This window comes from Uloborus diversus, chromosome 9 (genome assembly GCF_026930045.1).
Source record: "Uloborus diversus isolate 005 chromosome 9, Udiv.v.3.1, whole genome shotgun sequence".
NCBI lineage: Eukaryota > Metazoa > Arthropoda > Arachnida > Araneae > Uloboridae > Uloborus > Uloborus diversus.
Window position 1 is genome coordinate 108,722,881 of NC_072739.1, and position 27,342 is coordinate 108,750,222.

The following is a 27,342-nucleotide window of genomic DNA, read 5'->3' on the forward strand; positions in this document are numbered from 1 at the left end:
TTTTTTATTATTCTGAGTGAAAAATTTGGGAATGCAACCGCCCCTCTCACCCCCTCCCTATTTGAAGCCCCTGGCCTCAGACGATTTGTAACTATGACTACGAAAATTTTGCTCTCTAAATAAATAATAAAAACAGCCATCGCCATAGTAATCTGAAAAATCAGAGCAACATCAACTTTGGTCAAGTAAATAATCAATAAGCAATTCGTGATTGCTCAAAAAAAAAAAAAAAAAAAAAAAAAAAATTTGAATTTTTGGCATCTTGAATTCAAATTATGTTTTTCGCAATCACAAGCGTGTATGTTTGTGTAGGCGCATGTGTGTGGGTGCGTGTGTGTGTATGTATGCATGTGTGTGCGTGTTGTGTCTGCAGTGCTGTGTGTGTAGGCGTTCGTGTGTGTGTATGTAGACATATGTGTTTGTGTCTGTGTGCAGGCATGAGTGTGCGTATGTGTGTATGTACATATGTGTTTGTGTGCAGGCATGAGTGTGTGTATGTGTGTAGGAGTGTGTGTTTGTGTCTGTGCGCAGGCATGAGTGTGTAGGCGTGTGTGTGTATGCGTGTGTGTGTAGGACATGGACGTAACCTGGAGACGGTTTTCGCAAGAGGAGCAGCATCATGAGGCCGGTCGACGCGACGGTGGTGCTGGCAGAGAGTGCTGGTGGGAAAATAAAATCAGCGTAACGCCAAAAACAGTCAAATGAGAACAATAAGCAATCGTGATTGCTCAAAAAAAAAAAAAAAAAAAAACCCTCAAATGAATGAAATTACTCTAGAAATATTTAAAAGAGCGTAATTCTGAGAAGATAGCCATACTTTATCTACATTAACTAAATCAAATTTACTTTTAGCATCTCACTCGAACAAAATATTTTGTGAAAATCTTCTTTCAAAACAACCCTTAAAAACTTCATTTCGCTTATTACTTCAGCGCAACAGTTTATTCTTTTGTGTATCTACTTGACTCACGTTGAGTATAGTTAATAAATTTCGAGAAGAAATTTAAGATATTATTGTTGCGAATACATTATCTCTACAAAGGTTTGAAATCATTATTTAATAAGAAAATAGTGCTTGCGTCCGATGAAATTTTGATTTGGTACGTAACCCTCGTAAAGAAAAATATAAAATAACAAATATAACAAAAATCAAAATGTAAAATGTGTCTAAACTATAACCGGTCTAGCCTATTAAGTTATCCTTTAAGTATGGATTTCATTATACTGTACAATTTTTAAGAAAGAAACAAATGCAAATCTCTCACGAAGGTTTTCATCACATTTTGAATATCCCGTAAAGTTTGTCTACTGTTGTATTTTTGAAACTATACAGTTTCGAAAATTGGGAAGGGGGGGGGGAGGAGGAATTGATCTCTATCTATTGTTTTGAAAAAAAAAATCGATTAAAGGCAGTCCCTGAGCTCCATCCCTTACCCTAACGTCAATAAATATAACCTCTAATCGTGTTTTTAGGACTTCAATTTCAACAACTTTCCGCTGAGACCCCTGCACCCAGGACCGGATCTATAAATTTCGGACCCCCTACAACAAAATTTGTAGGGCCTCAGAGGCCAGCAGTGTATATTTGTAACGTTAATAAGTCTTAGAGTGCTAGATTTTTTCAGTTTTTTCTTCAATTTCTTGGGCTGTAAAAAAACCAGGTGCACCCCCGCACTACGGGGTCTGCGGGTGCGCAGATCCGGACCTGCCTGCAGCTGCACCTTTGTGCCCCCTAACATCATCAAAGAAAGTCTAAAACTGCGTTTTTAAAACTACGAGTTTAAAATTTTTCGCGGGGGAGAACTTTCCCCCGGACCCCCCCTCTCTCCTTATTTTTCCTATCCAATTAAAGGTTTTCTTTCTCCTCTCTCTTTTTTTCTGGGCCAAATGAAAAAAAACCTCCCGTCCCTAAGATTTTTTCTCTCTCTGGTTGCGCCACTGAATGATGCGCATTGAAAAACAGGGGAAAGCTGCGATTTTGCTAGATGGCCTGAAATTGGGGTTCGGATCTCACACCCTGCACTACCTAAATTACCAAAAAACAAAGACAAAATTTTTCGCAGTAAACTTTTTTTGTCAGAAATATCGTTGTTTTTCCTTTTTAAATAAGAATAATCTCCCCTCCCCCCAAAGCTTGTTGATTAAAAAAAATATGATTTTTTGCATTGTAAATATAGGAAACCATATCACTTTCGTTGTGTCAATTAAAGGGGGCCTCCGGATAGGTTGCGCCTGGGGCCCCAAAATCGCATGATCCACCACTGTCTATATCGACTTTCGTTTAAGACTTTTTCTGCAGTTTGAAATGTTAAGAATTACCCATCCCCTAATATTACTAAATATGGTTTACATCGCGTTTTTTAGACTTAAAAGTATGTTCCGCCTAGAGATGAAAATAGTCGGAAAAAAAACCGTTTTTTTCCGAAGGGGTTTATTTCCGCAGCGAAAAAATTGAAAAAATGAATTTTTCAACTTTTCAGGAAGTTTTAATTGAAATTTTTAGCAGAAAGTGATTTGAAATTTCTTACACTTAAATTCTGATACAACCCCCCCCCCCCCCCCCCGTATATTAAAATACTGTAACTTTAATGCAAGCTGTTGTATGCTAATATAATTTGCACATGAATTAAAAAACGTTTAATAATACTTTTTGCAAAAAAGCTTAAACCAATACCCTTAGTGAAGAATTTGTTTTCCTTCTTCATAAAACAAGCAAGCGTAACTTTAATCACAAAACTATGTTTCTGCTGACTGTGTGAACCAAATGTACAGGGTGCGGCAGAAAAAAAAACCTGGGCAAGCAATCTTCCGTGAAACTTTATTAAAAATTAATAAATTAACAAAACAAAAAAATAATATGAGAAGACCTTTAGCAATCAATAAATTTAATTGTTTTCAAACTGGCAGCCTTTTGCAGTAATAGAGATACAACTGCTTATTAAAATTTTCATTCAAGGGCCGCAAGTCCTTTAATCAATCCTATTTCCTATAAAGCAATTGGTTTAGGGAGTTCAAACTTATGTGTAGTTTAGGGTAGACCTTTGACCCTAAAATAGGCCATACAGTGTAATAAATGGGATTGAAGTCTAGCGAGTAGAGCGTCCACTCAATAGATGATACTATGTCAAAAACAATGCGCCTTACACCACTCTTGTCTTTTTGGTCATATGAATCAGTGTGGAGTTTAAGGAAAATGTCTAATCTACATTGCTGAAGTGCTCTTAGGCCCACAGAAGTACAAGAACTTCTAAAATGTCCTCCCGGTTCACTTTTTGATTCATTTTACGGCCTTCATCCACAAAAAACTAGAGATTTTTTGTATCTGTGTGCTGATTCCATTACAGATCAAGCCTGACTTCGGATTTTGGCGATATTTAACATTTTCTAAGGTACTTGGCTTGTCTTCTTGTCTACAGACCAAATCTTATTGTTCTGGGGGATATGAGCTGGTTAAACTGTAAATCAGTGAAAGGTATTTCTTCCAGCGTAAACTTGAAGCCAATCTCAAACGTGTCTGGCATCTTGGAGTCATACGAATGCTGAACTTTTTGGAACTCGTAAAACTTCTGTTTCAGCTGTTTTTTTCGCTTAGTCGCACTTATTGGGCACAAATTCCCATCTTACGAACGACTTCTCTCGTGGAAACTCAAGGACTTCATTGAACTCACCTTTGGATAACCTGACTATCAAAAGAATTGTTCACTGTTCATTTTTGTACACTTTCCGGTCCCAACCTATCATTTCCAAGCCACTTGAAACGGCATACCGTTTCAATTATTGTTTGCCGAGGCACAACAAGCAAACGAACTGTCGTTCTACTTGGTTAAACAACTTAAAATAGCAGTTATTTTGCTAAAAATTGTAAGAAAACCGAAAAACAATACACAATATAAAGCATCTTCCACCTACCTCTAAAAATTTCAATAGCATAGTTATGTTATGAGATCGTGACCCCCCCCCCCCCCCCGCCTCCTCCTCCTCGGTGGGTACTCTTAAAAACAAATGCAGGAAAACTTGAAAAACGTAAAATTTTACATGAACTACACATTAGGATGAATATTGCAATGATTAATGTATTCAAAAACTAAGCAGCTTGTTTTTGGAATTTCGATACCTTTATTTTTCTGCTTTTTCTGCTGCTAGTGATCTTTTATTTTTTGGGGCCTTTAATATTTCATCATTTTTAACTTTGGTGAAATTGTTTAAAAGGGCGTTAGTTGATGACCAAATCACCTTTTTCAAAAATAACTCCATTGAATGGCCATTCTGACAACTTTCTTCATTACCTAATAAATTGTGCTCCATTAAGCAATCATGTATTAAAGTTACAGCAACGTTCCGTTGACTAAACTCTTTTAGGAATTCCGACTCGTAATCTTGGCATAACTTTTCAAGAACAATATAGTTATAAATAACCGAATTTACCACATGCTTTTTTGGAAATAATAACCCTCCTCGATCTAGATTTTTTGTAAACTGATATGCTTCAGCATCAGCATCAGCCAAAACTAGTTCTTTTTCCTGCAAATGTAAATATTTGCAATCATTACAATTATTATTTTGCTTTATTACCCTTGAGGCACAATAACCTGTTAAATATACTATTACAGGTAGAAGGGGCTCTATTTTTGAAACATCATCGGGCATAACTTGCACATCAAAATTTGCAGAAAGATTTTCCGGATCTCTGATATTTTTTTCTTTCTTTTCCCTTTCTAAATCCAAATTTATTATTGATATTGTCCCATTGTATTGATTGCTTTACTTGGGATTTTCAGTTGCATTATTGATTTCATTCTTAATTTTTTTCACATTCAAATAGCTGTCTGGTAGAAATATGGTACTGACCCCCAGCTAGTTGCCTATAGCAACCAAATCTACTTTCTAAATCATCGGTTTGTAATTTTCCTGGAAGAATATATTTAAAACCCAAATTTGTGGTACAGTAATTTACAATTTCAATAATACCCTTAGTGGTTAGTTTAAAAGCAGCATGTGTTTCCTTGGTAAACATCCCTGTGTCACAGTTCATAGATTCCCAAGCTTCAAGCCAACTTAAAAACTCTTTCAAATATTCCATACTTTTTCCATTTTGAGTTAATGGCAATTGATATTCATTTCTTAAATTAAATCCTATGCTAGGTGTTTTTACATTTACTATCTGCCACCAGGTACTAATAATTTTGATGAACTCTGCCGTGTTTTGATGATGTAAAATGTTATGTCAAGGTCCCAGTTCAATTAAGCCATGCGAAACAAATTCATTAAAAATCTGCAGTACTAACTTGATATTTTGCTTCTCCATGCTATAGTTGTAGCGAGTGCTTTCAAGCTTAGTCGAAATCCATATTTTAGGAGATTATTGCATTCAAGCTCGTGCAACCTTTTTAAAGCATCGAAAGATGCTGTTTTAAATTCAAAATCGTCATTAGACGATAAACCAAATTTTGGATAAAAAAAAAACATTTTCCGCAATTTTTCTGGTTCAACCAGTTGTTTCTTGCACCTTTTAATAAGTGAACAGTATCGACTAAAAAAAATAATGGTCTAGTGGGATCAACTGAATGTGGATATTTGTGTACAATTGAAGGGGGGTTTGCGAAGAATGAAACCGCTTTTCGATTGATAGCATTATTATCGGTACTTAAACATATGACAAAAAAAAACCTATATTTTCTAAACCAATAATGATTTTTTTAAGGATTTCATCAAGCGTTTCTCCGTCTATGCTGCTGACTGGAAGAACATGTACAACATCTTTATACTTCGATAAAAGACTTTTTATCATGAAAACATGTGCACTTGATGCAACATTTGCATCATAGGACATCCCCACAATATTACCACCTTTGTAATCAAAACTTCATCAAGCATTACTAAAACTGTTTTATCCTTTTCTTCTAAAAATTTAAACTTATTTTTAACATAGTGCAAAAAATTAGTATTTAATTGCTCAACTTGTGGAGTAACATTGTACTTTAAACAAATATTTCTAATTGTATTAGGATGCGGTAAAACAATATTTCCACTTTGTTGCAAAAATTTATATGCACTTGGAGATATTGTGTACAATAAAGAAGAAAATACAATCATGTCTGAAGAGAACCTATGTCCACGTTTATCTTGATTAAGGTAGGACTGCTGATCAATAAAAAAGGAAATCATTTCGTCATTAACATCTGGAAGCCCAACAAATGTTTTCATTAAATCATTTATTATATTAATTTTTAATTCATTATTTTGGCAAGAAGGTAAATCTAAAACTTTTAATTCATTTAAAATATCAATAATGCAATTAACATTATTAAAGATTTGCGGGAAAGAATATGTTTTTAAAGACTTTAGCTCCGTTCCGTATCTTTGAGAAAAATTTTCACCATGCAGTTTTCGTGCATGACAACAGAGCATTTTATTAGGGGAGCAGCCTGCAAAGAAATAATTAAAAATGCAACAGAATCTTTTTTTTTCTAAAATAGTCCAATCATTGTCTGTAAACATGTGCAATTTGTTTTTAAATTCAACAATGTCTGAGAACTGTCTCTCTAAATCACAGTCTTGTTTAGATTTTACGCTCTCCTCCATAGCAAGTTCAATATGTTCCATCTCTTTTCTTTTGGATCTGCTTTCCGAAGATTCTCTCGAAACGGAATGTTGTGAAGAAAAGTACTGTGGTAAATTAGGAAGCAACGAAGGCACAGCAGTGGGAAATAACCTATGTTGGAAGAAAATGAATAAACTGAGATTCAATTTTGAGCGCAGTTTATATCACTTTCTATAACAATAATAATCTTAAATTTGTTTTGGAGTTGCATCACAAAAAAAAAAACAGCTTAATAAGCGAAAATGCTTTTAAAATTGTATACACGTTTTTATTCGTATGAAATAACAGCAATTTATTTTATTGCTTCATTTCTACGCACCCTTTATCGAAAAGAAAAAAAATGCATTTGAAATTTTCATTTCAACATGTGTTTTTCACTTTAGGGGCTGTCCATAAATGATAGAACGCTTTTAGGGGAGGGGATTCATAAAATTGTGCCAGTTTGTGACTAAGAGCAGAGAAGGCATAACAAGGAATGTGACATCACGCATTCTTATAGCAATATGCTCATGTAAAACAGCGTTACAGGTGGCAAACGATGAGAGGCAAATTCGTTTAAAACAAGTGTGACATCGTTCATGAACAGCCCCTTATGAAGATCTAGTTTATGTTACAGTTGCAGACTTCCTGCAGGCTTAAAAAGGAAAAAGTCAAGGAATTGAAAAAAAAAAAAACAAAAAAAAAATCTTAAAAAAATCCAAGACATTTTGGCGCTTTTAAGCATAGCAAACAAGCATAAAGCATGTGCCAAAGAATTGTTGTGTATCGGCTACTCAAGAGGCCCCTTTTGTAAGTCCAGAAGTTATGAATACATTTAACTAAACAGCAACTTATATTAAGATATTATAAAATTTAAAGACAACATTTGTCTAAAGTAAAAAACAAATTCATAGCTTTTTTTTTAAATTTACACAACCAGCTTTTATGAATAACCTTACTTGCAGTGCTGTAGTTGGGAAAAAATGTCTGGAGGAACTCACCTGAAGAAAGGGTGCAATTTGCATAATATTAGCATTATTTTTAGTTTAAAAAAAAACATGTTTCGAAGACAGCATCTCCAGCCCCACCCCCTCCCCACTCCCTCTTTTCCAACTTTTGCACTGCTTGAGACAGAATAGGAAAATTTCATTCAAACAATGACAAAATTGCGCAATACTCACAATGTTATTAATAATAAGATTAATAGTTTTTATTAAAAAAACACCAAATCAAGAAATAATCTATGAACCGGCACGTGATCATACTAAGTAAATACCCAAATGCTAGATAATACTTGTATCATACACACCTCTAAGAAGAAGAGGGGATCTTATTCGGGTTTATAAAAAGAAGGAAGAAAAACAAATTTTGGCAGGAATAAAAGCTGTTTTTCTGTTCCATTTATTAAGCAGAATAGATACGAGTATGCTGTATCAGAAGGTTTATCAAAGAATGCTGAGTCGCTAATTTTCTTGTCTTAGCTACAACACTGAGATAAATTTTTCCTACTTAAATGGGTATTATCTGGGATGGGAGAATTAGAAAAACATGTCCTTCCTGATTCTTTTAGTAAATCGAGTTTTCAACTAAACATGCAGAACTTAGAAACAGGGTTCGTTGATTTAAATCAAGGGATTTAAAAAAAAATAATTGGTTCAAATCAATTGATTTGAATTAAGTGATTTTTTTAAACAAAATCATTAATTAAAATCAGTTGATTTTAATTTATAAATTAATTTTGCATTTTTAGAATGTATTGCTCTAAATTTAACTACACTGCATTATACCATCTTAACTTCAACAGGCAAAACTATATAGATCCCTCTTTCTGTGTGTGTAACAGATTTTCACTCTATATTGCTTTAACTCAAGAATTAGTTTAGAACAAAATAAAAATTTGGAGTTTTTTTTTTTTTTAACACCATGACTAATGTACCATGACTATGTTTGGATAAACTTGTTTCATTATAGCAGAATATCAATACTATAGCTTTTAATAGCAACATGTATATTTGCAGTGCAGAAAATTTTGACTTGTTTATTGTCTTCCTGGAATATTCAGTTCGGATAAATGCATTTACAATAAAAAAACTAATATAAAGTCATAAATTATTTGTTTCAAATATGAAAAGTAACATGCTGAAGTTACAAATTAGTATAAAACATATTAGAAACGAAACCTGTGTTTGTAATGACAACGATTATTTTCAAAAACACCCCTTGAAAATTGTTTTTGTAGTTAGGGAACCTCTAAATAGTATGAGAAAAGTATTTACCTGCGAACTTTTAAATTCACTTCAATAAGACGCCCAGTTTTTTCATCGTATGCTGACGAGGTTGTTCTGAAATCACTTTGCTCACAAACCTGAGTAATGAAAGAATAAACAAAATTCCTTAATACACAGCAGTATTTAAATTATTAAAAAATAGTATTAAATTAGCATTTTGAATTGTTCATAAAATGAAAAGTTAAATTAATGTACGTACCTTGCTATGTTTCGTGGCTTCGAAATTATTCCTTCTAATAGCTCTAATCCATTTTCTCTTCATTTCTTCATCTTGGGGGAAACTGAAGACACTTACTGGAATTCCATCTTTTTTATAGTTGCCTCGGCCTCCAGGAACACAGCAAGGATGAGGCATTTTCGAAAATAGTATATCCAAAATGTGTATCCGAAATTTCGAACATCTAATTTCACATAGCACTCAACAAGCAAAACTGCTTACTGATCTGCTTTCAAATTCCGCGCTCTAAGATCGACAACTGCTGACGCAACAAAGCCGGGGGGGGGGGGGGGGGAGAGTTTTTTGGCCTTTTATCACGTGAGTCTCGGTTTGGGTCACTGAAGACATTTTTTTGAGATTTTTTTCAGAGCTCTTTCCAAAAGTAAAGTTAATGATCTCACACAATTCAGAGGTCATTAAAAAAAACTTATAAAAGTGACGTAGAAGGACGAAACCAACGAGGATATCGACGTCGATGACACACAACAATAAAACCTTACATATTGAAAATTCTGAGACATTCCTTGGCAATGGCAAATGATCTTTCTGATTCGTTAGAGAAGGAAAGATATCGTCCTGAAAGTGGCACGAGGTGATCGTGGATGTGTTAATGTCCGACATAGAATTACAGAGAAAAATAACTAATGACTACCTAAGATTATCATAAACAGTTCTTTTTTACAAACACTAATAAGCTTTTTCTTATGCACGTTGTGTATATGTATCGAAATAAGTGCACATTAAAGTTATTATTTATTTATTTATCACTAGAATGAAGCATTTTTTAATCTATGGAACCTAACTCTTATTTTAACACGACTTCTAAGTCTTAATTTATGCGACTTAATTAATTGTAAAAAAAAAGCGCTTTGAAGAGCACCCTTTTACCGGGTTCCAAATCAACTTGCACAGTTATGGGTGCTAAGGGGCTCTTGAGCATTGCAAAACGGCAGTTTTGTACGTTTGAAAATTCGCTTTTAAATTCGTGGTCTTTATAGTAATATACTTTCTATTTATAACCGGGCTTGAATTGAGATGAGCCTAAGACTTCCGCTAAATTAGAACCCCTTGTATCTGCTTTTCTAATTAATTGAAAAGATTAGAACAAGCTCAGTCTGATGCAGAAGAAAAAGCTCTTTCGAATGACATAGAATGTTAAGGCGTGTGGGGAAACTTTCGTCCCTTTAATAAGCAATTAATGAAAAATTTCAGCTTAAAAAATGACAAAAAAAAAAAAAAACTAATTTAAAATTAAAAAAAAAAAAAAAAAATTGAACTTACGGGACTCAAAGTAATTTTGTACAAAATCTCAAGGCTCTAGGTGCTATGGGTCTCCTGGAGGCAGACCTGCCACAGACATCCTTACACAATTTCTTTGACCTTACTTTTTTAATATACTACAGGGCTCCCCCCCCCCCCCCCCCCCCCCCCCGCTCGTTGACGCTCTCCAAACCCCGAAGATTGTTTCGCAATTTTATTTGATTTGCGAAAATTAAAATCGTCTATTAGAAAGAATCAGATGAAAAAACGCATCACCTGTTTCGCTTGGAACAAAATGAAAATCCCCTTTCTCCCTCCGTAGAAATAAAATTTAAATAAAGAGCTCGTAATTAGAACATAATCCCGCTCCCACCCAAAGAAAAAAAGAACTTGATAGAAATATGCATAAACCGAGAGATTAAAAAAAAGAAGCATTTTGAGCAGCACTCTTTTCCTGGGTTCCAAAATAACTTGTACCAACTGGCACAGCTAAAGCTGCTAAGGGGCCTCTGAACATTGCAAAACGGCAGTTTTATGCACTTGAAAAGTCGCTTTCAATTCGTGATCTGTAGTAATATATTTTTCTCATTAGCTCCGAGCTTGAATTTAGTTGAGTTTAGGACTTTTAGCTAAAATAGAAACCCTTACATCTGCTGTTCTAATTAACTGAGAAAGTTAGCACAAGCTTTGATTCAGAAAGAAAAAAAAAAAAAAAAAAAAAAAAAAAAAAATCGAACAACTTAGAATATTACGGAGTGTGGGAAATCTGTCATCCCTTTATTTCGTGCAATTTATGTGAAGTTTTATCTTAAAAATATTTAAAAAACAAATAAATAAATTAATAAAAATAAATAAATAAACAAAAAATAAATAAATAAAGTTAAAATAAAAAACCCCAGGTGCAAACATCCCGAGGTTCGAAGAAATTTTGTACATTTCAAAACTATAGGTGCTATGGGATCTCCTGGGCCTGGGCCCGCGACAGACATCCTTCCAATTTCTTTGACGTTTTTAATTTTTTTAAATAAAAATATTTCCGTTAAGTATTTTTCTTAAACATTTTATTCAGCACAATATCAATGGTTTATGTTTAATTTGAACTATGAATCGTGTTGATACCTCCATTGGTTAATTTTTAATTGTTCCATTAGGATGCTTTCTTAACCGATTCACGTTCACTTTTATGGGCCTTGGAGAGGCCATATCAGCTTTGTCAGAAAGAGAGCGGGGGTCCTTGGAAGGACCACGCTCTGAATGGTAGTTGTATAAGTTTTGAAAACTTAATAGGAGGAGGGGATCCGGAGACCTAACTGACAAAGGGGCCCCCATTTACCTTCGGCGACCTTGTGAATTTTTCCCTTTTACTATAATTCAATATTTAAATAACTGTTTGAAGAATGCAGAAAATATCTTGAATTTTCTAACATTCACCCATCACACACAGCTATGAAAGATTATGCATTTGTAATTCAAAATTTTAATTTCTCCGTAATTAAGTCCCGTATTTTCTTTTCAGACGATGTATCGGACGGATAGAAATCTAAATATCGTTATCGCGGTAGTAGATATGTATCGATATATGATGGTATATCGGTATACCGCCCAGCAATAGTATTTGATAATATTTTTCTCCAAAATGTTCATTTACAAAATATTTTACTTAAAAGAAATTACTAATAACTCTATTACATAAAAACTTCGTGTATAGATGTGGGGATACATGATCCCTTTATGAAATTTTTGAAAAAAAATATTTTACCAAAACTATCTGTTTCATTTCAATTAAAAAACATACTGTCAGATAGAGGAAAAAATTACCTTTCTTCACGTACTTAAATAAATAATAATAAAAAAAAACCCTGATAATTTGTAGCAGAGAAAAAAATTGAAAACTAAAGTGAGGGTCAAGTATCCCCAGTCTCCCCTATGGCTAAGCCTTTATTCACACGATTGGTAACCGAATTCATTGCTGGTCGACAAGGAAAGAAAACGCAATGATTTAAAATGTTTATCTGTTGCCAGTTTATATTTGTTAACAAATAAAATATTTGTAATTGATATTTATAGAAAAGGCTTTTAAAAGGATCTTCATATTTCCCTCTTGACAAGGCCGGACTATCCAATAGGCCAACCTAGGCCCTGGCCTAGGGGCGCAAGCCGAAAAATGCGCACGTCGCGGGGGGGAAACAAAAATAATAATAATCATCTTGTTGAAAGGAAAAAAAAAAAAGTGGCCTGCTAGCATGGAGAAGTAAAATTCAACGTGAACAGATTGCAACCAGCCTTTTAGGCAGGAAAAAAGCAATTGGAGGAGAGGAGAGGGTGCGTAGTGCTTGAGTCGAGAATAATTTCTTCAAAATATACCTTTGCTCAGAGGCAGACTGGATCCTCCCGAAGAGCTCACAGGTTCGAGGACGCAAAGAAAAAGAAGAAGAAAAAAAAGAAGTCACACAGGTTCGATAGCGCAATAAAAAAAAAAAAAAAAAACACGAAATCGTACACGTGCGAGGGCAAATAAAAAAAATACCCCTCCCCCACGAAGTTGCACAGGTTCGAGAGGGCACAAAAAAAAAAAAAAAAAAAAAATCGCACAGGTTCGACGGTGCTAAAAGAAGGGGGAGGGGGACCTGGAGTCGCATAGAATCGAGGGCGGGAAAAACCGACGGCGCACAGGTTCGAGGGCGCATCGATCCGCTGGCCGATAGGAAGCTAGTTCGCCCCTGGTTTTGCCAAAGTAAAAAACTTATTAGAGGTAAGTCACACACGGGAAAATTAGTAAAAACCATGATCTAGAAAGTGTTTAGTAGCAAAACTTGTTAGCTGAAACTATTTTTCTCTTGATTCTTTAAATTACGTCAGCAAGTATGTGTTAATAAATTAATAATTTATTAATTCATATATTTTTTTTATTTATGACTGCCAATCATCGGGGAAGCCCAAAGTTAAAATTTTTGGGAGGGGGAAATTTGTCAATTTACCGAATAAAACTTCAAATTTTACCGAATGACAAAATTCGAGCATGCACATCACGTACGATCATCTAACGGAAATAGAGATTAGACATCTTTATATAAAAAATAACAAAATAATAGAATGTTATCTCGGAATTTTCCGAACAGTCAAACATTTTTTGACAAATAAGGAAAGTGTGAGGGTGTCACAGCGACCTCCCGTATCCCTCATCGGGGCATATCACCTATTTTGCACAAAATATTTGCCATAGACTGCTTAAATTTTCTAGACACACATGAATTGCATGCAAGTTCCAAATTAATAATAAATTATACACAATTTTCCGTATTTTTATTAAAATTATATCGGTTATTGGGTTTCCTTCTAACATATTTTTATACAAAATTTCATCACGAAAATCACAACAAAGTGGATAAAAAAATAAAAAAAAAAAACATGGGATGCCCTGAAATATGTTTTAAATAGAAGAAAAATTAAAACTGAGGGAGAAAGAGTGATTTAGAACATTGTAAGAAAGACCACCAGCAGTTCTACACCAGCAATTCTAAATCTTCCTAAGCAGGTAAAAAATGAATGAAGAACAAAAGTGTATCAAGAAATTCAAGAGCCATGATATTTAATTATTATTCGCATATTAAAATAAACGAAAAACTTACATAAGATACCGCTGTTAAACATCACTTCAGCCCAAAGCGTCCCAATTTTTTTCTGCGGGAACAAAAATTTGAGGCGGAAAATTTGAAAATTCCTTTATGGAAAAACTAAAACAGTTAAATGTTTTTGGAAAAGAAAAATTGGAGCAGGATGTTTTACAACATATTTTTAAAAATTAAAAAATATTAGGGACAAGCAAAATAGGAAGAGAGAGGCGTTTTCTGAGCAAAACCCCCATCTTTTTACGTTACCAAAGGTATCCTAAAATTGCGCTTCTATAACTTTAATTTCAGAGAACTTCAGAGGAAATTCCATGAACTCACTTCTATCTTTCATTATCATCTTCAAAGATTATTTAAACTTGTTTTTTAATGAAACATGAATTTCAAAAATTTTCTGAGTGAAACTCAATGAACCACATCCCTTCCCACAACGATTAAATTGTGCATTTTAAACTTAAATGCCGGAAGATTTCTGAGGAGAGTCCCAAACACTAGTTCTCTTCCTAACATCATCGAAGATGGCAAAGAATTTCGCTTTTGAACCCCAACTTCTAAACATTTGTGTAGGAGCGCCCCCCCCCCCCCCAACCATTAGATGATGACCTAAAATTTCAAAAATTTTCCAGAGTTCTCAAACCCCTCCCATCATCCCGCAATAGCAGATGCGTCAGAGGTACAGCATATTTAGAGTTTTCATTTCAAAATTTTTTCAGGGGAAAATTCTCTAATGCTTCACTTTCACATCACAACAGATCGTCTAAAATTTCGTTTTTAGGACCTTAAGTTTGAATATTTTCCTAGGGACACTGATTTCAGATCTCCTCACAAAGTCGTCTAAGACTTCGTTTTTAGGACCTCAATTTTAAAATTTTTTCCTGAGAGCGCCCCAATTTCAGCCCTTCTTCAATATTATTAAAATCATCCAAAAAATTTTTATTACGACTTCCATTTCGAAACACCTACGGAAGAGAGTTACCGAATCCTATCCCTTCTCGCAATATCATCAGAGATGGTGTCCGATTGCGTGTATTTCAGTCTTCAATATCGAAACAGTTTTTTGGAAAAACGGCTAAACCCCATCCATTTCCCGGACGTCATAAAAGATGTCCTACAATTTTTTGGTCTTCAATTTCGAAAAGTTTCCTCTCTAAAGTCACCAATCAACCCCACATCAAAAAAAGAAAAAAGGTCGTCTAGAGTTGCGCTTTCGAACCTGAGTTTGAAAATGAATCCAGGAGATCTGTTCGACTCCCACCGATATCCAGCATCATGCTTCTCTGGAGCAAGCATGAAATTTATCCACTATCATTGCCTTCTTAGGATTTTTATCCTCATCTATGCATAATAGTAAACGGGGCAAAGTAAAGACACATTAAGATCTTTATTACGAGTATATATAACTAGTTTCATGGCGCTCCGTAGAAGAGTCATAAACATTGAATTCGTAGGAAATGGAGATGGCAATAAATTGCAAATGCGATTTGCAAATCAAAGCTTCCACCGAGTGCTCTTTATCGGAAAGTTTAGCGGGAATCTTCTTATAAAATTTATTTCTAATTGTAAACAAACAACGACGCTTTCTGAAGAAAGAAAGAAAAAAAAAACTTGTTCTGAGTGCCTTCGGTTTTTTTTCGCCCTCGAACCTGTGTGCCTTCGGCTTTTTTTCCCTGCGCCCTCGATCTCCCTAACCAGTACGGCGTCATTATTTTATTTCTACGCCCTCGATCCTGCGTTGCTTTTTTTTTTCTTTTTACTCCCTCAAACTTGTGCGCCTTGGTTTTTTTATTTTATTTATCTTTATTTACCTATCTATTTATTTTTTGCGCTGTCTTAGGTAGCCGAGTCCGCCTCTGCCCATGCTTATCTTGTTTGAAACTGGTTTTAAAGTGGACTTCTTCCAAGGCCGAGCGCCAACAATCCTGAGCTACCTGTCTGTCTCTGAGCAACTGTAGTAACTAGAGCTCCAGGATTTGATCTTAATAATTAGTTATTTTGGAAATTTTTTTAAATCGAAGTAATTGGACTCCGAATTATACGGTCGCGCGTTCGGAGCGCCAAGGCAGTCAAAAACGCATCGAGTACACATAGGGGGTATGAGATCGTTAAACCGGTCCGAAAGTCCTGTGTTCAGTCGCTAGCAGTTACCAAGGTTGCAGAGTTCCTGGAAAACTCTCCTCCCTTTCAGAACTATGCTTAAATTGTGAAGCTGGTGTGCCATCTATCGAGGCTAAAGTTTGACTCCTCCCTCATGGGGTCGTCACTTTTAAGAGCAGTTATTTTACGCATTAATAACTACCAATTACTTGATGCGCGATAGAATCTTGGATCTATAACGTTTATATCATGCAAAGTAGTGCGATTTCAAACAAACTTATTAATAATTCATAACTAAACAAGATAAAAAATTACAATAAAAATAAAAGAAAATTAAGAAAACTTTAAAATAAAATAAAAACCACTAAAATCTTGTTAAAAAAGCAAACATCATGCCAGTTTAACCATTTTGTGATGATGAAGTAGGAGTTAATCCTTCAAAAATTGTTTCAAATTAGGTTGTACAAAAGTTTCTGTCGCGTATTTCGTAAAAAAACAAAATTTTTTACCATCACGATTTTTATTTTTACATGAATATTTAATTTAAAAAAAAATAATAATAACTTCTCACTTTTTTCCACTTGTCCAAAGTTTTTGCTTCTTTACCCATTTCGTTCAGTTCTTCCACTAAAGCAGTCCATAGTCTATCTTTTTCAGCTTTCGTGAACGTAGCAGTAAGTTTCCCCGTAACTGCTGCCGGATTGTCTTCCATAAATTTAACTAGCCTTTCCAGTTGTGCAGTACTTGCACGACTTTTTCTTCTGTTTTTCATCTTCTGTTTATGCATATTTCTTTCAAAAAAGAAGAGAACTTCTTTTATTACGTAATTTCAGCAAGAAAAAACTATTGATAGCTTTGAAAGAGTAGAAAAACAAAATTTCATCGACAGACAATGTCAGGGACGCAGTTGAAGAAACAACGTTTTCTTTGATTTTATTAAATTTTTCAAGTATGAAAGAATACCCAATTCTTTGACGTTTAAATTTCGAACAATATGGCTGTCGTTCGCCAAAGGATCGAGTTGCTAACAACGATCGACAAAACAGTCGATAACTCCAATAACGAGTGCCAGAAAAATTTTTGGATGTAAAATGTGGCGCCATCTACTAGCATTTATTTTAACAAAATAGAGACTTTTGAACACTTTTTAGGCTTTTATTTAATGTCTGTGATTTTCAAACAATTATTGAATACTTGGAATATTACTATTAATGCTGAATTTTTTTTACAAAAACCTTAGTTATATAGAATTTTTACAAAGTTCTTATTAATTAATCCCTCTAGTGTTTAAAAAAATTAAAGGATTAAAATGGAAAAAAGTTAAAAGCAGTAAAGAAATTAGTTATCTTCCCGCGTTACCCCCATCTACAGCACTCCCCACGAAACACTTAAACAATAGCTGCAGACCTCTCTACGGCACAGCAAGAGCAAGCACAATAATTCAGTTTTTTTTTTTGTTTTTTTTTTTCAGGGAAAATTTCAGAAATGACAGAGGAGGAGGGGATTGGATTATCTCCCTTTTTTTGACTGAAGTTGATTGGAGGTACATTTCCCGGATAATGTAAGCATAAAAAATGTATTAGATTTAAAAATTATGTTCTCAAGGGAATCCTTTTTGGTGCAATCTTTTTAATTGTATGCTGAAATGTATATTTTTCTCATAGCAGTGTTCGACCTTCTGTATAAATGGAAAAATACTACGTTAAATTGAAATTACGAGTTTCACCCAGTAAACCTTTAACTATTTATACGATGTAAAACATTAAAATTATTGTCAACTTCATTAGTAGGAAATCATTTTCTGCTCTTCTCGCTTCAGGGGGGGGGGGTGCATTTTGTCTACGTTCGAAAAATTACACTTAAAAATGGACTCAGTTAAGCTGGTTTTGGTTTTGAATTTTAAATGTTCGATTAAAGGAAAGACGTGCCGGCATTCAAGCCGTAACGGTTACCTTGCTATGCGAAATTGTATCAATTTTCAAAAATTAAAAAAAAAAAAATTTTCAATCCTTTTTATTATCTTTCTAGAATGTTTGTTTCCATTGCTACGCAAGATCTTCCTCATTCCTCAATCAAATTCCATGTTTTACAAATAATTTTAAAGCGTATCATACTGGCTAATGACAAAACATAGACGCATGGTCTTTTTTTTTTTTTTTTTTTTTGCAAAAAGCTTTTTTTTTTTTTTTTGCTGTTATTTATTACACATTGCTTCAATGAATAGCATTCGAAAATCAAGGCGCAACTGCTCGATTGGTTTGGAGTGTCGTGCTGTTAATCAGAATGGCGCCAGTTCAAAACCGTGCCACTAAATATCTCTTTAATGCTTCTTTTTTTTCCCGTCAGATGCTCACATAGGCAGGACTGTATTTGCCACAACCCGTTTTTTCACATGCACAATTACTGCTTTTTCACGAGTCACTCAGTCGCACTTTTAATGACATTTATGTTTGCACATATGTACAACCAAAAGGTGAGCGATGATCACTCACATTATCACAACTTTGATTTAACGAGGTTTTGTTGCTGATGTCTTCTAATTAAATGCCTTTTTTGCGTTTACTTTACTTCGTTAACTTTTTTTCGATTCTCTTCATAATGTTCTTTCTTTGAAATTTTTAAAGAGCAAAATGCCATATGAAACGATTCGAAGCACAGTGCGGAGCTCCGCACGGGTAGACTAGTTAATGTTAAAAGTCTTTGTTACAAAAGCCAATACTACAAAAAAAAAAAAAAAAAAAGTTTCACGTGCTACTTCCCCTAACCTGTGCGTTAAGTGATTACTGGAAGATGATGGAATGAGCAAAATCAAATGTAAACAAACAGAATCGGTTCCATGACAGTAGGCAAAAGAAATCGTATCGCGTTCTACATTCTGATCTGTGCGTCAGGTGATTATTAGGAGATGATGGAATGAGCAAGATCAAACATAAACAAAAAGTATCGGTTCCATGTCAGTTGGTAGAAGAAATCGTATCGCGTACTACATTTTAACAGACAGACCTTGTATGCTTAAAAACAAAAGATAAATTACACATCAAATTTTCGAATCACTGAGAAAATTTAAAAAAGAAAATAAATGTTTTCACGGTAAACGAATTAGAAATTAAAACCTATTAAGTATAAATTTCAAAAATCCTTCAACCACGTTTCAATTCTGGTTCCGCCCGGGATCGAACCGGGGACCTTCTGCGTGTAAAGCAGACGTGATAACCACTACACCACGGAACCCATACTGATTTGTGCGTCAGGTGATTATTTGGAGATGATGGAAGGAGCAAGATCAAACGTAAACAAACAGAATCGCTTCCATGACATTTAGTTAAAGAAATCGCTTCGCGTACTATATTTTAACAGGAAGACCTTGGACGCACAAAAAGAAAAGATAAATTACACATCGAATTTTCGAATCACTGAGAAAAAATAAAAAAGAAAAAAAAAATGTTTTCACGGTAAACAAATTAGAAATTAAAACCTATGAAGTAAAATTTCAAAATACTTGCAACCGTGTTTCTATTCTGGTTCCACCCGGGGATCTTCTGCGTGTAAAGCATTGGTTTCCTAGGAGGGAATCGCCGACCTTCGGCGTCGCTTCTCGCCGAAAGGAAAACTTGCTTCTTCTGCGCATGCACGCCCAACCAAAACCGACGTTGTGAGTGGCACGCCGGAATCACTTGACTTTGATTTCAGCGTCACCATGGGCGGATTTATGGGGGGCAGAGGGGGCAGGGCCCCCCAGTTTTGGGAGGACTTCATGTAGTAACAACACATCTTCCAAAAATTAAAATTTTTTTTTTCTTTTTTGAATAGTTTAGAAGGGCATGGGTGTATTTATAGGGGGGCATAGGGGGCAATGCCCCCCAGTTTTGGGAGGACTTTATGTAGTAACAACACATCTTCCAAAATCATAAAACAAAAAAAATCATGACTTTTTCTTTTTTGAATAGTTCAATGAAAATGAAGAGAAAAGCAAATGTCCTTTTCTGATGGGAGAAAAGAAAAGGAAAAAAAAAAAGGAACATTAAATACAAATAGTACAGCTGTCACTGGGGTGCTGAAAATGTGTCTAAATTCACTATTTTGAACTGAAAACCATTTGGCCAAGCATATGAATGAAAATATAGGCTAAACGAGCTATACATTAAGCTGCAACACTTATAATAATTGTCAATTATTTTAACAAATTAGAACCTAAAGCAAAAGGGAAAAACTCCCCCTCCCCATTCGTGCTAACAGAACGGTCTACTTCTTATGATTTGTGTCCACATTTCAAGTATTTATACATGCATAATGTTTATGTTCTTAGTATATTAATTGGCCTTTTGAGAAATTCTAAAAAACTTAAGTTTTTTTTCCTTCGCTCTCTTTTTTAAGAGAGAGAGAGAGAGAATAAGTACTATCGCAAACTGAATAAATTTCAGTTATCTGAGTATTCTGATTAAATGAATCTTTTAATTTAGAGGGAGAGTACAATTTTACTTACTTTATAAATACTGTTTAAAAAGTAAGGCAAGTCATAATCATCTAAGTCTAAGTGAGTCAGTCCTTGTCATTATTGAAATCTATATAATTGAGTCATCAAAAGTTTTGGAAAAATTTACTGAAATTTTATAAAAGTCTATAAAAACCTAACAAAGATTGGTAAAATCGTAAAAATCCTTTAACCGTAAAAACGGACGAATTTTCGTAAAAATTATAAAAAATCAAGCAAAAATTTACAGGTAAGAGTGAATTACAAACAGGGTCGAATTTGCCTATAAGATAAACAAGTTGTTGCTTATGGCCCCTGCTTTGAAGTGGGCCCCAAACTACCCCCCAAAAAAAATTCATGATTCGTTCCTTAAAAAATGGAAATTGCTTGAAAAAACTAATTTCTTTTTTAAGGGCTTGAATACTTGGAAACGTGTGGCTATAAACCTTAAATTTTAAAATTTCTAACAAATGGTAGAGGGGGAGGAATGCCAACATATGTCTAATTCAGCTCCTTGCCACTTCCTGTATTAAAAATGTAAAAATCGTGGTTCTCACGTTTGTAATATATTATTTGAAATAAAGTTTTGTGACTCACATATTTCATATCTTGCTATTCATTCAATCCTGAATGCAGTATTTTGGAAATTCTTTTGTATTGATTGTTTTTATCTTACGTCTTCTGCATATTGTCTATTTTTGTTTAGCACAGAAAAAAAATACACACTACTTATATTTCTTTTCGTTTTCTGCCCCACTTGCAACTGAAGAAAAGTTGTTGTCATGAGAAATCTATGGTTTCTTTTTTCTTTTAAAGTTAAAATAGGTTTTTCTCCCAAAGTAAGAACAGTACTGAAAAAATTTACAATCAAGTACTAAAATACCAGAGACTGGAAAGTACAAATAAAGGGCGTTAAAGAATTTTATTTATTCCAGAGTCCTTGAAAGCAATTAGATAAGTCTTTAAAAATTCTAAGCAAAGTAGGCTCCAATTAATTCTACTGCATATTGTTAATCTGTTTAGCCAGGAAAAAAAAATGATACATTACCTCTATTCCTTTTCATTTTCTGCACTACTTATAATTAAAAAAAAGGTTGTTGTAATGAGAAATCTAGTTTATTTTTTCTTTCAAACTTAAAATGGCTCTTTCTTACAAAGTTTGAACAATACTCTACAACTGTATAATCTAATTATCAATTTCTATGTCTATCCAATTAACCTTTATAAGGTTTCAAAATGCAGAATTTTATATCCATTTTACAAAACTTCCTCCGGGGGAGAAACCCCCGGCCCCCTAAAATTGCAGATATTCTATTTCCCACTTAAAAGGGAGCCCTGCGTCACTCTCTTGATACCAGCTCCCTCTCTTAAGGTCAATTCAAAAAGGACAGCATGAAAACACACATTAATGAAAACGACACACAAAAAAGTAAAGCATGAACTTATACATCACAGGAAACGGACAAAAACATAGGAGTGGGGGGCAATAAAAATGTTGCTAAAAAATAAAAAAACTACTTAGCTTATTTAAAACGCTTTTTAATCAAAAACATTTTTTTCTATTACTTAGATATTGATCTATTATAACGTTTTAAGCAAAAGTTGTCAACCAGAAAAGATAAATAATATTTCCCCGCTTATTCGAATATTTCTTGGAACCGACGGTATTCGTTTAAGCGAGGCCGACAGTATAAGAATAGAAAAAATAAAATCAAAGGCATACGTCATTCAACGGTCAAGTGAAAACAATAAGCAATTCATGATTGCTCAAAAACAGTTCGAAATCAAGAAAAAGCGCACCTAGTGTGAGTGACCTAAAGCCAATAACTTTTTAAATAATTAAACTAGAGCGTTTTAACTCTCTTCATAAAGTTTGAAACAATCTGAAGTTTTAAAATAAGCAATTAAAAAAGATCTATAGTTTGGTCATTTTTGAGGTTATGTGGCCCTACGCCTTTAAGGACTAAGTATGTACCGGATCAAACTCAAATAATTTACGTTTGTGCCGCCTTAGAATACTACAGAATTGAAAACACGTATCGATAAAACCTATTGTATGATTAAAACTTATTACTTTAGCCAAATATCAGAACGAAATTGAATAGATCTCGCTCAATTGTAGTTTTTTTCGTAAAAGTTTCGAACCAATTTAGAACTTTTTATTAGCACCACACTCAAAAACAACTGATCTGTGCTGTGTGCTATTCGAAAACAAACTCTTCATTCAGAAATTCCGATCGTATTAGTTCCAAAGAGAAAAATAAATAAATAAAAATATGCATGCGATGCGATGCGGTAGAATCTGGGGGAACCCATAAAATGGTAAATGCCAGTTCCAGATATTAACAGCCGTTTAAGATTAAAGACAAATACAAAAGAAGGACGTTGGAAAACGATAAGAGCATTCTTTCATTCAGTGGGCTAGCCGATTTTTGTCATTTTCCGACCTGTTGTTTCGTACAAGTGACGTGTGTCAAATCCTTCCCCACCTGTATCAACCTATCAAATATTCCTATTTTAACTATTGCACATTGTTGACAGGCTTACAAAACACAAAAATTCACCATGGCCGGATTTTTAAAACCAACGATTGATTTTTTATGAATTTTTTAAAGAGCGATGCGCAAAAAAGAGGTGTGGCCTAAAACGTCAGCAGCTGACGTCATTTCCCTGTTCCGATCAGAGCTCCATTTCCATGCCGTGTTGCGCCTACCAGGAGGTGAATAGCACTGTCTTTTTCAGCCTTTTTAAAGCCTTTAACCAGCATTTTTTCCATCATGGAGCTAGGATTCACGAAAGGTCAATCCAATAACCTTCCTCAAGTAAAGTCATTCATGGTGTTTGACTTTTTTCGAAAGGACGAGAGATTTAATGTCCTAGAAGTACGGGGAGTGAGACAACAAAGTTTCACCATTGTTATTCTTTAAAATTGTACGTACATATCCGTCTATGTTTGAAGTTCATATTATTCGCATTAGTTTCCCTTATCATGATTGATCATTTCCATTTGTGTGTCGATGGTTTTTTTAATCTGAATATATAAATTACAATGTAAGAGCGCTATTCCAGTTCTTGGCGGCTTTTAATGAGGCGCGCATTTTGTAACAACCCTACTGCGAGTGATTCCAGTACTAAGTTTTAGAGCAGTTTTCGCATGAAAATTTTTCACTTTGTTGGCGATAAAAGTTGATCTCCCTTTTTTTTTGTGTGTGTGGAAAATTGTTTTAAATCCATTAATGCATGTTTATTATCCTTGAGTTTTTGTGCAGCTTAGCAAAAAAAGGAAAAAAATATTTTTTTGCACTTTTGATCAAAATAATAAATTTGAAAATGGTGTTCATTTCATAAAATCAGTACCTTTTTGCATGTGAGAAAGGTCTTGTAAATATAGAAACGCTTCTAGGTGATAAACTGAAAATGTATTTTTAAATTATCAATTTGTATTAGTTAAAATTTGAAGATAGTTTGAATGTTAAAAAGAAAGTATTAATAGTTTTTGCATTGTTATTAAAATGCTAATAGTAATGCATCTATTACTTTCTATTTAAGTTTATTGTGCAGGGTTTAAATTCCTTTGTTTACTTGCATTTTTTAAAAAATATCTTATATGCTTGTTAAACATTTATTTATGAACAGTTGTAAACATATATTTCAAATTGTATTTCTCACTTGACATAGTTTTTAATTAAAATGCAGTGCAATATTTTCAAATTTTAATTAATAAACACACTTGAAAACACTTCTTTCGAAGATCCTGCTGGACGGAACAATAACAAATCGCTTGTGAGGAGTTTTTTTAGATGTAGATACGCATCCAAGAACGAAGCAATACTTGTAATTGATTCTACTAGCCATGACAAAGAAAATCAAATTAAAAACAATCGCAGAATGCATTAAAACCTACAGACAGCAAAGGATTTTCACTACCCTTTTATGCGCGCTGTTAGAAGGCTCTTGTTTTCCCGCGCCTTCCCCAAAAGATCGCCAAGCACTTCTTTGTCCTAGCCAACCTCACCGCCTCACAGCGCGGCAGTGACGTCAGTCAAAGGACTGATTTCGTGAACAAGCAAATGACGTCTCTCGCGCGTGAACTTAAAAAAATCATTTAAAAAAAAGTATTAGTCGTATCGTAAAATTTTTTTCGCAGATGAGGTTCATGTATGTTACTCTATCATATAAAAATAAAATTAGAAAATCGAATACTTCCTGCTGTTGGGGGTAAAGCTATTTTTCGGAGGGCTAGGGCGCAGGAGCCCACACAGCAGAAATCGAAGTGACACGGACTTCCCGTTTTGGTGTCTGGTTGAATCGTCGTGATTGGTTAGGAGCAGAGGCGTGGCAGGGGTAGTTCTGGATCAAACAAACCAGTAACCAGTAGTAGCTCATGGAATCATTCTCAGAGCTTGCAAACGGAAACGCTAACAGATAGAAAACTTTTAACATTCTAGAAGCGATATGCAGAGTGTTGGAGATTTAAAATGTGTTTCATGTCCCCAATTACGAAATACTAAACGTTATTTTTACATGATCTATTTAGTTGTGTATAATTTTTCTGGGTGGGCCTGGCCCATTTTGTCCATAGTGACGAGCCGCCCCTGTTATTAGGAGATGATGAAATGAGCAACATCAAACTTAAACAAACAGAATCGGTTCAATGACTGTTGGTAGAAGAAATCGTATCGCGCGCGCGTACTACATTTTAACAGGCAGACCTTGAATGCACAAAAACAAAAGATGAATTACATATCGAATTTCCGAATCACTGAGAAAAATTAAAAAAGAAAAAATGTTTCCATGGTAAACAAATGAGAAATTAAAACTTATGAAGTAAAATTTCAAAATACTTCCAAACACATTTCAATTCTGGTTCCGCCCGGGATTGAAACGGGGACCTTCTGCGTGTAGCAGACGTGATAACCACCACACCACGTTACCCATACTGAGTTGTGCGTTAGGTGATTACTGCCAGATGACGGAATGAGCAAGATCAAACTTAAACAGAATCGGTTCCAAGACAGTTCGTAGAAGAAATCGCATCGCGTAGGGGAGACCGGGGCAAGATGACGAGCCGGGCAAGATGACGAATGCCTTAATTTTTCTATTCTCCACTAGGTAACTGCATCAAATGCATGATACTGGCTCTCCTATCCGCTGTTCGTTCAGCAATAGTATAGAGACGCTGAAATTGCGATATTTGTGTTAGTTTTGAAACTCTGATTGTTTACCGTTGCCACGGTATAACTTTTATGCATGAGTAAATAAGCTCTGCTACAGATACAAAGAAGATATATCGTGTTTCTTTAGTATTTATGAGTAACTTAGTTTAAATACTACCTATTACCATGAATAAATATCAATTAGTCGTCTTCTCTTATAGCAATGGAGAAAAATCCGTTCAAACAGGCAGTCCGGGGTAAGATGACAGATCGAAGCGCGGGGCAAGATGACGAGCTCGTCATCTTGCCCCGTGTTTCGGCATTTATTAAAATAACTATATTATCCATTTTATTAAATCCTGTAAACGCTTATTTGTCTGTGTGTTTGTCCACGCGACCTTGCGCTTCTATAACTAGTTAATCTAATGACTAGTTGACTGAATTAAACCAAGCAAAGAATCTCGTGCTCTGTTGGTTATTGAATTTCATAAATCTCACATAACTTTGCAGGCTATCTTATATTGTAGTGAAAAACATTATCATGGTTGGGTTTCCACCCCACACAAAGCATCGTCTCTAGCTACTGATGCGTCATCTTTCTGCCCATTAAAAACCAAATACAGCCAAGCATGTGAAAACTTTGTGGTCATTCATCGAGGACAAACTATCACAGACAAAAATATTGGTGAGCTTTTAAGCACCGCTTACTTCAAAGCAGCTACATTTGGGAAATGCCGCTAAATTATTTAAAGAATGAGACATGAGACTCATTCTCTTGTTTTTAGCGAACTATGATGTTGTTGGCAATGAAACTGAGAATAATAGTGCTAATCTTCAGACCTTGAGAGTAGAAAATCAACATATAAACCCTCTAGACGAAGCAGAAGTTATGGCAAATGCTCGTACCGATGCACGAAAGAAGCCTGTTAGTGTTTCTGATTTCATTGCATTGCCTAAAGCAACACAATGTGTGAAAACAAAAAGGAAAAGCAGAAAACTAAGTTCACACATTCTTACACGCACACCCATCAAAGGAATGTCAGAACAAGGAGCAAAGAGAAAGGAAATAATTAATCATTTAAAACAAAAAGAGAAATTTTAAGCTCGTGAAGCTAAAAATGGAGTAAAAAAACTCAAACTAAGTTCCTCATGCCAAGCAATCCAGTTGAAACAACTTCAAATAATGGTGTTATAAGATGCCCTGCTTGTAAAGAGGAATAGTGTGACACTGCAACAGAAGAATGAACTCAGTGCTGTAAAAGCCAAAAGTGGTGGCATGAGGAATGTTTCAATTATGAAAATGACATTTTTATTTGTTAGCTGCACAACTTAACGCTTCAACAATACGCTACAATGCATTACGCTTAATTTGATATTTTGTAAGATGTAAAACACAGTAATCATTTGTAAAGCTAGATAACATATGCAAAACATAAGATATGTTCAACCTTTTTCAACGTCGTCATCTTGCCCCAAGGCCAAAGTCATCTTGCCCCAGTACTGGGGCAAGATGACGATTTGTTACGGTTATGAAAAAATAAAAATATCCTTCGTTATTTTTATTCGAAAAATTAATTGGTAATATATTTAATACTACAAAGGACTACTCTAACAGCTCACGTAAAATTAATTTTACGATCCTTAAAA

General features: G+C 34.6%; 1 non-coding gene across 1 annotated transcript; it reads right to left on the reverse strand.

The window, feature by feature from the left end:
• Window positions 1–19,226: 19,226 nt before the first annotated feature.
• Trnav-uac (transfer RNA valine (anticodon UAC)) lies at window positions 19,227–19,299 on the reverse strand. Its single transcript has one exon. It is a non-coding gene; the product is annotated as a tRNA-Val (tRNA).
• Window positions 19,300–27,342: the final 8,043 nt, after the last annotated feature.